Source organism: Dasypus novemcinctus, chromosome 1 (genome assembly GCF_030445035.2).
Source record: "Dasypus novemcinctus isolate mDasNov1 chromosome 1, mDasNov1.1.hap2, whole genome shotgun sequence".
Taxonomy (NCBI): domain Eukaryota; kingdom Metazoa; phylum Chordata; class Mammalia; order Cingulata; family Dasypodidae; genus Dasypus; species Dasypus novemcinctus.
In genome coordinates this window covers 69,047,177-69,056,012 of record NC_080673.1, presented here as the reverse complement: position 1 = coordinate 69,056,012, position 8,836 = coordinate 69,047,177, and the positions used below count along the sequence as shown (strand labels likewise).

General features: G+C 36.9%; 1 pseudogene; it reads left to right on the top strand.

Moving 5' to 3' along the window:
- The first annotated feature begins 1,643 nt into the window (after nt 1–1,643).
- Nucleotides 1,644–4,120, top strand: LOC101424822 (protein-L-histidine N-pros-methyltransferase pseudogene; annotated as a pseudogene).
- The last annotated feature ends 4,716 nt before the right edge of the window (nt 4,121–8,836 follow it).

The window sequence follows — 8,836 nt, the reverse complement described above, 5'->3', positions numbered from 1 at the left end:
CAGTGTGTTCATCAGTTGCAATGAATGTACCACACTAATGAAGGATGTTGTTAATGGCTGGTGTGGGGAGTAGGGCATATGGGAATCCCCTATATTTTTTATGTAACATTTATGTAATCTAAATATCTTTTTTTTATTAAAAAATTTTTCAAATGACATTTTTAAATATTTTTTTAAAAAAGAAAATCTCTTCATAGCACTATCTGGATACAAGTTTAAGGAACAGATGCCTTGGTGTCTAAATTCCAGAAATAAGATATTAAAATATCAAGATGCTCAGCTTACAACAAAAGATTACAAAATATACAAAGAAACAGGAAAGTACGGCCCATGCAAAGGAACAGGATAAAGCATTAGAAACCATCAACAAGGAGGGCCAGACCTGGGACTTACTAAAGACTTTTTAAAAATTGTCCTAAATATGCTCAGAATACTAAAGGAATACTGAAGAAAGGAAGGAAATTGCAAAAATGATAAGTGAACACAAAGAAAATATCAATAAAGAGATAGAAGTCTTGAAAAGGAACCAAAGAGGACAAAAGACCACTGTTGGAGATTGAATCATTTTACTCACAAAGGACATATTCAGGTCCCAACCCCTCGTCCTGTGAGTGTGAACCCATTTGTAAACAAGGTTTTTGAAGGTGTTAATTACTTAAGGCATACCAAACTGAGTTAGAATTGACCCTAATCCAATATGGCTGGAGTACTTATAAATGAAGGAAATTGGATACAGAGAGAAGCCATAGGACAAAGCCTGAAGCCAGAGATCACAGGAACCCAGAGGAGAAAAGAGAAAATATTACCATTTGTATTTCCATGGGACAGAAAACAAAGAACCTCAAAGATTGCTGACCAGCCAGAAGATATAGACCTTGGAGCAAGCAAGCCTTCTAGCCTCTGACACCAGTGAAACAGTAAATTCCTGTTGTTAAACCAATCCATTGTATGGTATTGTTTTAGTACCCTGGATGCTAAAACAACCACAGTAAGAAAAATTAAAAATTCCCAAGGGATTCATCAGCAGATTGGAGCTGGCATAAAAAAAAAAAACAACAACCAATGAACTTAAATATGTGACACTTTAAATTAGTCAGAGGAGAAATAAGGAAGAAAGCATGAAAAAAAATGAGCAGAGGCTGAGAGACCATGGGACACCATTTAATACAACACCATACGTATTATGAGAGTCCTAGAAGAAGAAAGAAAGAAAAAAAAAGATAGGGGCAGAGAGAACATTTGAATAACGGATGAAAACTTCCTAAATTTAATGAACAAGATAAATATACATATCCAAGAAGCACAAAGAAATCAAAACTAAATAAGCCTAAATGCACACTGAGACATAGAATAATCAAACTGTTGAATGCCAAAGATAAAGAGAGAAATCTGGAAAACTGTAATAGAGAAACAATGTGCCATATACAAGGGAGTTACAATAAGGTGATGCGCCAATTTCTCATCAGAAACCATAAAGGCAAGAAGGCAGTGGGATGACATTTAAGTTTTAAAAGGAAAAAAAAATGCCAACCAAGAGTCTTATATCCACCAAAACTGTCTTTCAAAAATGAGGGAGAGATTAATACAGTCCAGATTTTATAAAGTTAAGGGAGCTTATTATCACCAGACTGGTCCTATAAGAAATGCTACAAGAAGTTCTTCAAATTGAAAGGGAAAAGACCTTAGACAATACAGTGAAGCTACGTGAAGAAATAAAGACCTCTGGTAAAGGTATTGGCATATGTGAATATAAATGACAGTGCTATTGTATTTTTGGTTTGCATCTACAATATTTACTTCCTACAGGACATAAAGTTGAAATGCATGAAATTTGTGATAAATCAATTTTGGACACATAATGTATAAGTGTGTAACTATGTAATTTGTGATAAGAATGACATAAAAGGGTGACAGAGGTATAAGACATAGTTTGTGTATGTTATTGAAGTTATGTTAGTTTCAAATCAAATTACATTGTTACAGATGTAAGACATTAAATTTAAGCTCCCTGGGAACCATAAAAATAAATTAGAATAATATGCACAGAAGGAAAGAATAAGGGGTTCTAAAGGGTTGGCTACAAAAGATCAAAGAAAAAGGGAGGGGGGCATCCAAGATGGCAGAATACAGAACAGGAGGCTACTCTCCCCCTCCAGAAACTGCGGGAATATAGGTAGATTTACCTTGCAGAAGGGAAGTTTAGGGCCACAAGAAAAACTGAGGGCAGCTAGAGAGGGGGGACCCAGTTGGCAAGGGGAAAGGGAAGCCATGGGAGATAGAGTATGCAAGCCAGCACCCAGTCAACTCTGAGAATGAGTTGGTATAATACCCCTATATTTTCGATGTAACTTTTCTAAAATCTAATTCATTAAAAATAAAATAATAATAATAATAAAAAGAAGCCAGGAAAAGAGCTGTGATTGAAGTGCAAACTCATAACTTACACTGGTTGAAGGAAGTCCTTGAGAAAAGAAGGATGTTTGTGAGGCCCACCCATCACATAAAGCAGTCTGAAATGTCTTTGGAAACTGGTCTAGAGATCCACAAAGAAGTTCTTTTGTTTGGTGGAAGTGGGATTGATAAGAACTACATTCTACTGGAAAAGCTGCTCACCAAACAGCTGCTCACCCTGGATGCTGTTTACCCTTAAGGAGAAGAGAAGTGCAAGGCTACCAGGAAGCTGGTGGTGAAGATTTCCCAAATATTCTCAGCTATCTTGACTTTGAATTCTATGAATGGGAGTACTGAAATACCAGAGGTTTTATGCCTGATAATGCTTGCTTTGCACTTTGTACATATGTCTACATATTTATAGAGAGCTTCAGTTCGTTGAGCCTAAATATGATTATACATGCAAAAAAAAATAATGAAAGAACTGAAACACCTACAAAAAACAAAGATGAAAGTGGGAGAAAAGAGTCCTGCATTACCCATAGTTGCTTTCAATGTAAATGGGTTAAATTCTCCAGTCAGAAGGCAGAGATTGGCAGAATGAATAAAAAAGCATTACTAAATATACTATTTACAAAAGAATCGCCAAATTCAAAGATACAAATATGCTGAAATCAAAAGGATGTAAAAAATATTTCATGAAAATAGCAATTAAAAGAGTAGGGGGCCATCCCCTGCCTCAGTCCTGAAGGGGCTTGACAGGCAAGTTGAGCATGATGACTGGAGGCTTGGAGGAGGTAGTGATCAGAGCAAGTTGCCATGGCTGTTCATTGGCTGACTGAGCCTGGCATCTGTGTGACTGGCACGGAGGATGTGGATGCTGCAGAGCCCTTTTACCCACTCTGTACGTGAACATGGCAAGTCAGTGGTGGACACAGGTGGCAGGAAGGAAAACCACCAGTGTATGTGTGCAACAGAGAGAAATTATGCAAATCATTCCAGGCTGTTTTTATTCAGTTACCTTGATCAAGGAACACAGATCTTCTTAAACAACAGCATTGAGAAATCAGGCTGGCTATTCATCCAATTATATCATTCTTTTGTGTCATCTGTTTTTAACCTGTTTATGTCTACAACTGCTATCAATGAGTAGCTAGGAAGAGGTTCAATGTTTGTGTTTTCACCCGATCAAGTTCAGAGAGTGTTTAAAATTAATCCAGACTGGAAAACCCATAGACTTCTTGATTTAGGTGGTAGAGATGGAGGATTCACAAAAATCATGAGCCCTCATTTTGAGGAAATCTATGTCACTGAGCTATCTGAAACTATGATCTGGCAGCTTCAGAAAAAGAAGTACAAAGTGCTTGGTATAAATGAACAGCAAAATACAGGGTTCAAGTATGATGTCGTCAGCTGCTTGAATTTCCTGGACCACTGTGGTCAGCCCCTGACTTTGTTGAAAGATATTATAAGGGTCTTAGAGCCAACTAGAGGCAGGGTCATCCTGGTCCTGTGGTCTTGCCCTTTCATATTTACGTGGAAAGCAATAGAAATTTTGGAAGTCAAGTGACAGAATTGAGAAGAACAAGTGAATAGTCTGCCTGAAGTTTGCAGAAAAGCTGGCCTTGTTATCAAGGCTTTCACCAGACTGCCATACCTGTTTGAAAGTGACATGTAAAATGACTACTACATTCTGGATGACAGAATCTTTGTTCTCAAGCCAGTATAAGTACATGGAGTCCACCCCAAGTCCGCCTCCAGAAGAGGGTCTGTGTTCACGATTATGTGAAGGGGGGACCTTTGGGAACTGCCATTCTAAATATCATGTAGGAATGTTTAAAGCCAAATACTAATTATTTCTTTGGAGCGTGTTAAAAGGAATGTTTTCTAAAAAGAAAAAAAAAAACCCAAAACTCTGAGAATTTTCATCAACTCTTTATTTAGTAATTCAGGTCATACTCCAGTTATGATGGAAGATATTTTTTATACCTAATTGCAGTAGGGACTCATTCCCAGACAAAGCAATAGTAATGACTTCACATGGAACCAATAAATGGTTTTTAATAAAATGAAGCCTGGCAATAAAGCTGTCCATTCAGTTCCAAATACTGGGTATACGACTGATAGTCTTCCATGTTTAGAAATGATTTCTCTCTGTCATTTTTCAAGTAAATGCTTTTAATCACGCTAATAAACTTTTTTTGAGATGACTTTGACACGATGTTTGAATTACATAACAGCTCACCTAGCATTTTGGCTTCAGAAGTACCCAAATGGTAGCATTGTGTGAATGATGCAGACAATATGAATATGTGGGTCAGGTGATCAGTTCCCCGCCCCCTGATAGGTCCATGGAAAGGCCCTATCAAGGCACTTCCTATGAGTGCTGACAGCCTGGCAAAGCGTGGTAGAGAAAGGCTGCAGGCTGGGGGCACTTATTGCCCAGTGCAGAGCACCGTTCAAAAGCACAACCCCGTTCAGACAGAGTACTTAAGGGACCATCCCTACTCCCTGATTTATGTTGCTTTGAGAAATGCAAAACCCCGGGTTCTGATTTTGTGATAACTTTTATGTTCTACACTCAGAGCTTTACTTTTCTCGACAATCTTAGGTTCTCAGTTGTGTCTGCTGACAAAATGCAACCTAAACATGTTTTAATTCAACTTCTTACTCTACACTTGTATATGTCTTTTCCAGCACTTGGCCCTTTCCAAAATGCTTTACTGAGTTTAGTCTTTGCCAAAAATACGATTTAATGAAGATCATGTCAGACTCACGCATTCTAGAAGCCATGAGTGCCTCCAATGATATGCCCAGAAATGTTGCAGTGAGAGAAACTCATTAGCAAGATCAATAACCATTTTGAATATTCCAAAGACAAAGCACTTAACGCAGAATCTAAAATCTCAGTATTAACAAATGCCAATTTGAAATCGTGGTTATTAAGGATATGTTATTCCTGCAACTTTATTTATTTTTTCATCTTTTTCATCCAAGTGTTTCACTAAGTGTTCTCATTTATATGCTCATAGAAATCATCAAAACAACACATTTGTTGCAACACCTGGGTAGAAAGAAGGCTAAAGCCTTGAGAAGAATTACTTTATTGTTCATTAAGAAGAGCATTCTTACATCCTCACACCAGTATCTTGCACTTTCATTGTAGTCATCATAAGAGCTGGGTTATGTGACTTATGCAAAATTGCTATTGGTGTGTTCTAATGCTTTTTTCCCAGGAATTCAAATAAGTAAAGTGCAAATACTTAGTATTCTAGATTGTAAAAATAGAGGAAATGAGTAAACTTAATGCAGTTCTTGTATAGTTGAATTTTTTCTTTATAAGGCTGTCTGTCGTAATTGGGTTGCTGTTTAGACTATCAAACAAGAGTGATGGGTTTTCAGAGACAGGCTGCCCCCAAATGTCTCATAATTTCCAAATGGAGAATTAATTTGATGCTCTATTTTTTAAAAAGCAACTCATTATTTACCCCCCAAAAAGCAAAAGAGTTCACATACATTATCAAAGATAAAAACAATCTCTCTAGAAAGTCTGTGGTTCTCAGAAGATCAGCTTTTTAAGAGACATTTTTAATGAAAATTTACACCAGCGGACACATTTCAAATCTGGTCTTTACAGTCTTGATGGTTTGTCACCGTTCCAGTAGATGGCAGTGTTGCTTACTGAGCATCAACAGCTTTTCTTCCCCTTTAAATGGAATCTTATTTACTTTTCCAAAGTGCAATAAAGCTGCTTTCCCTTCTGCAAAAAAAGATAAAAAAGAGAGAGTTGGGATGAAGTCTTCAACATGGTGATGTTAGACATCCCCTGAAAAGCCTCCCCAGAGAATTGACAAATAAAAACACAAATCCCTCTTGCTTGTAACTCTGGAGGACAGTAGAGACTGGAGAAGGACCAGGAGGAAAGGAAGCCTCTCTGGAGGTGAAACAATTGCACAAAAAGTACAATCTTAAAAATTGCACCACATATTTAAGGCAAGAATCAGATGCAGGGGAGCTGAGAGGAAATGCTCTCCATCCTACAGGTCCAGCATCTCTCACCCCTCACCTAGTGATCCAAAAAAGTGCTTTCTGTCCTTACAAACACTACCAAAAGGGACAAAAAGAGCCACCAAAAGACCCAGAAGGAAAGAACAAAAGAACTAAATAGTCACTGAAAATAGAGACCAAAGATTAAGCTGAAACATCCATGCTAACCTTAAACAGGACAACTGTATGATAAAATAGAATTTTATCCTAACATAATATCCAAAATGCTCAGGACCCAATCAAAAATCATTCTTCATTGATAAAAATCTGGAGGAACACAATTTCACTAAGAAAAGACAGGAACCTTGCACCAATACTGAGATGAATCAGATGTTGGAATTATCTGGGAAGGATTTTAAAAGAGTCATCATAAAATTGTTTCAACAAGCCATTACAAATACTTTTGAAACAAATGAAGAAAAAAAAATTTTTTAATCTCCAGGAAAAAAATAGAAGATATAAAAAGAACAAAATGAAAATTATAAAACTGAAAGAAACAATTAAAAAAGAAAATTATCTCACTGGATTGGCTCAATAGTAGAGGGGCGATGACAGAGAATAGAATCAGTAAACTTGAAGACAAATCCAGAATTACTCAATCTGAACAACTGAAAATAAAAGACAAAAAAAAAATGAACTCATCAGAGGAATTGTGGGAAGATGTTAGAGTAGGAAGCTCCAAGAATCAGTTCTTTTGCCAGAACAATTATTAAATGAACAGGAACTGTCTAAATCAACTATTTTTAAACTCTGGAGTCCACTGGAACATGGTACAAGATACAGGAAAGTGCAAGGGTAAGAGGCTGGTAAATTGCAGTAAATATCAATGAATTACTATCTCCACATAGTGGGTACCATCACCCACCCCTTAAGCTAGCAGCAGGCAGCAATGAGGACAAGCCCCTGGCACAGCTTTCTGGTGCCAGAGAAAGACATAGAAACCTGATACCCCAAGATTGGGGTGTGGAGGAAGCACACCAGTCACTGATCACACCTTTTGATTAGCCACCTTGGCTTGCTGGGGGCCCAGCTGTGAGGACAGCCATTGTTTCAACCTGCCCTGGACAAAGTCAGAGGGACTTAAAAAGAGTATGCTTCCTCAGAGCTGCAGAGGAGTTGTAGGGCAAGTGCTGAGTCAAGAAAACACAGCACTTGGGAGGGACTTAACCTCAAAACAGAAGGAACTAGAAAAGGCAGAGCAAAATAAACACTTTGAGCACAGAAGGAAGGAAATAATGAAGATTAGAATAGAGATAAATGAACAGAAAATTTTAAAAACAATAAAGAGAATAAACAAAACCAAAAATTAGTTCTTTGAAAAAAATCTATAAAATTGCCAAAACTTTAGCAAAAAAAAGTAAAAAGCAAGAAAAAGTAAAAAGGAAGGGAACACAAATAACTATAACTATAATCAGAAGTGTAAAAGTTGATGTAACTAGGAACCCCACAAAATAAAAAGGACTATAAGTGGAAACTATGAACAACTGAATGCCAACAAATTAGATAACCAACATGAAGTGGACAAATTCTTAAAAGTACACAAACTACCTACACTGAATCAGTAAGAAATAGAAGATCTCAACAAATAACTAGTAAAAAGATTGAACCAGTAATCAAAAACTTCTCCCAAAAAATAAAAAGCTTCTCCAAAAAAAGAAAAGCCCAGGACTAGATGGCAGCTCAGGGGATTTTTACCAAACATTACAAGAAGAATTAGCAACAATCCTGCTCAAACTCCTACAGAAAATTAAAAAGAAGAAACACTCCTTAACGCATTCTATGCAGCCAACATCGCCCTCATGAAAAAAAAAAACCCTGACAAAGATGCCACAAGAAGAGAGTTACAGCCCAATATCAATTATGAATATAGATAAAAATCCTCAAAAATATACTAGCAAACTTATTTATCCACAATGATCAAGTGGTATTTGCCCCAGGTACACAAGGATGAATCAACATAGGAAAAATCAATTCATGTAACATATGACACATAATATTCCCACTTGATGAAGAAAAGGTACATTTTAATACCCAAAACAACCTCTAGATAGAAGTACATAGAAAACTAAGAATAGAAAAAACTTCCTCAAAATGATAAAGGGCATATATGGAAAACCCACACCCAACATCATACCTAATGGCAAAATACTGAAAGCTTCCATCTAAGATGAGGAACAAAGACAAAGATGCCCACTATAACCACTATTATTCAACATTATACTGGAATTTCAATCCAAAGGAATTAGGCCAGAAAATGAAATAAAAGGCATCCAAATTTGAAAGGAAGATGTAAGTTTCCCTATTTCAGAAGACATGGTGCTATCGAGAAAATCCTGAAAAATCTACAACAAAGTGCCTAGATCTAATAAATACATTCAGCAATATGGCAAGGTACAAG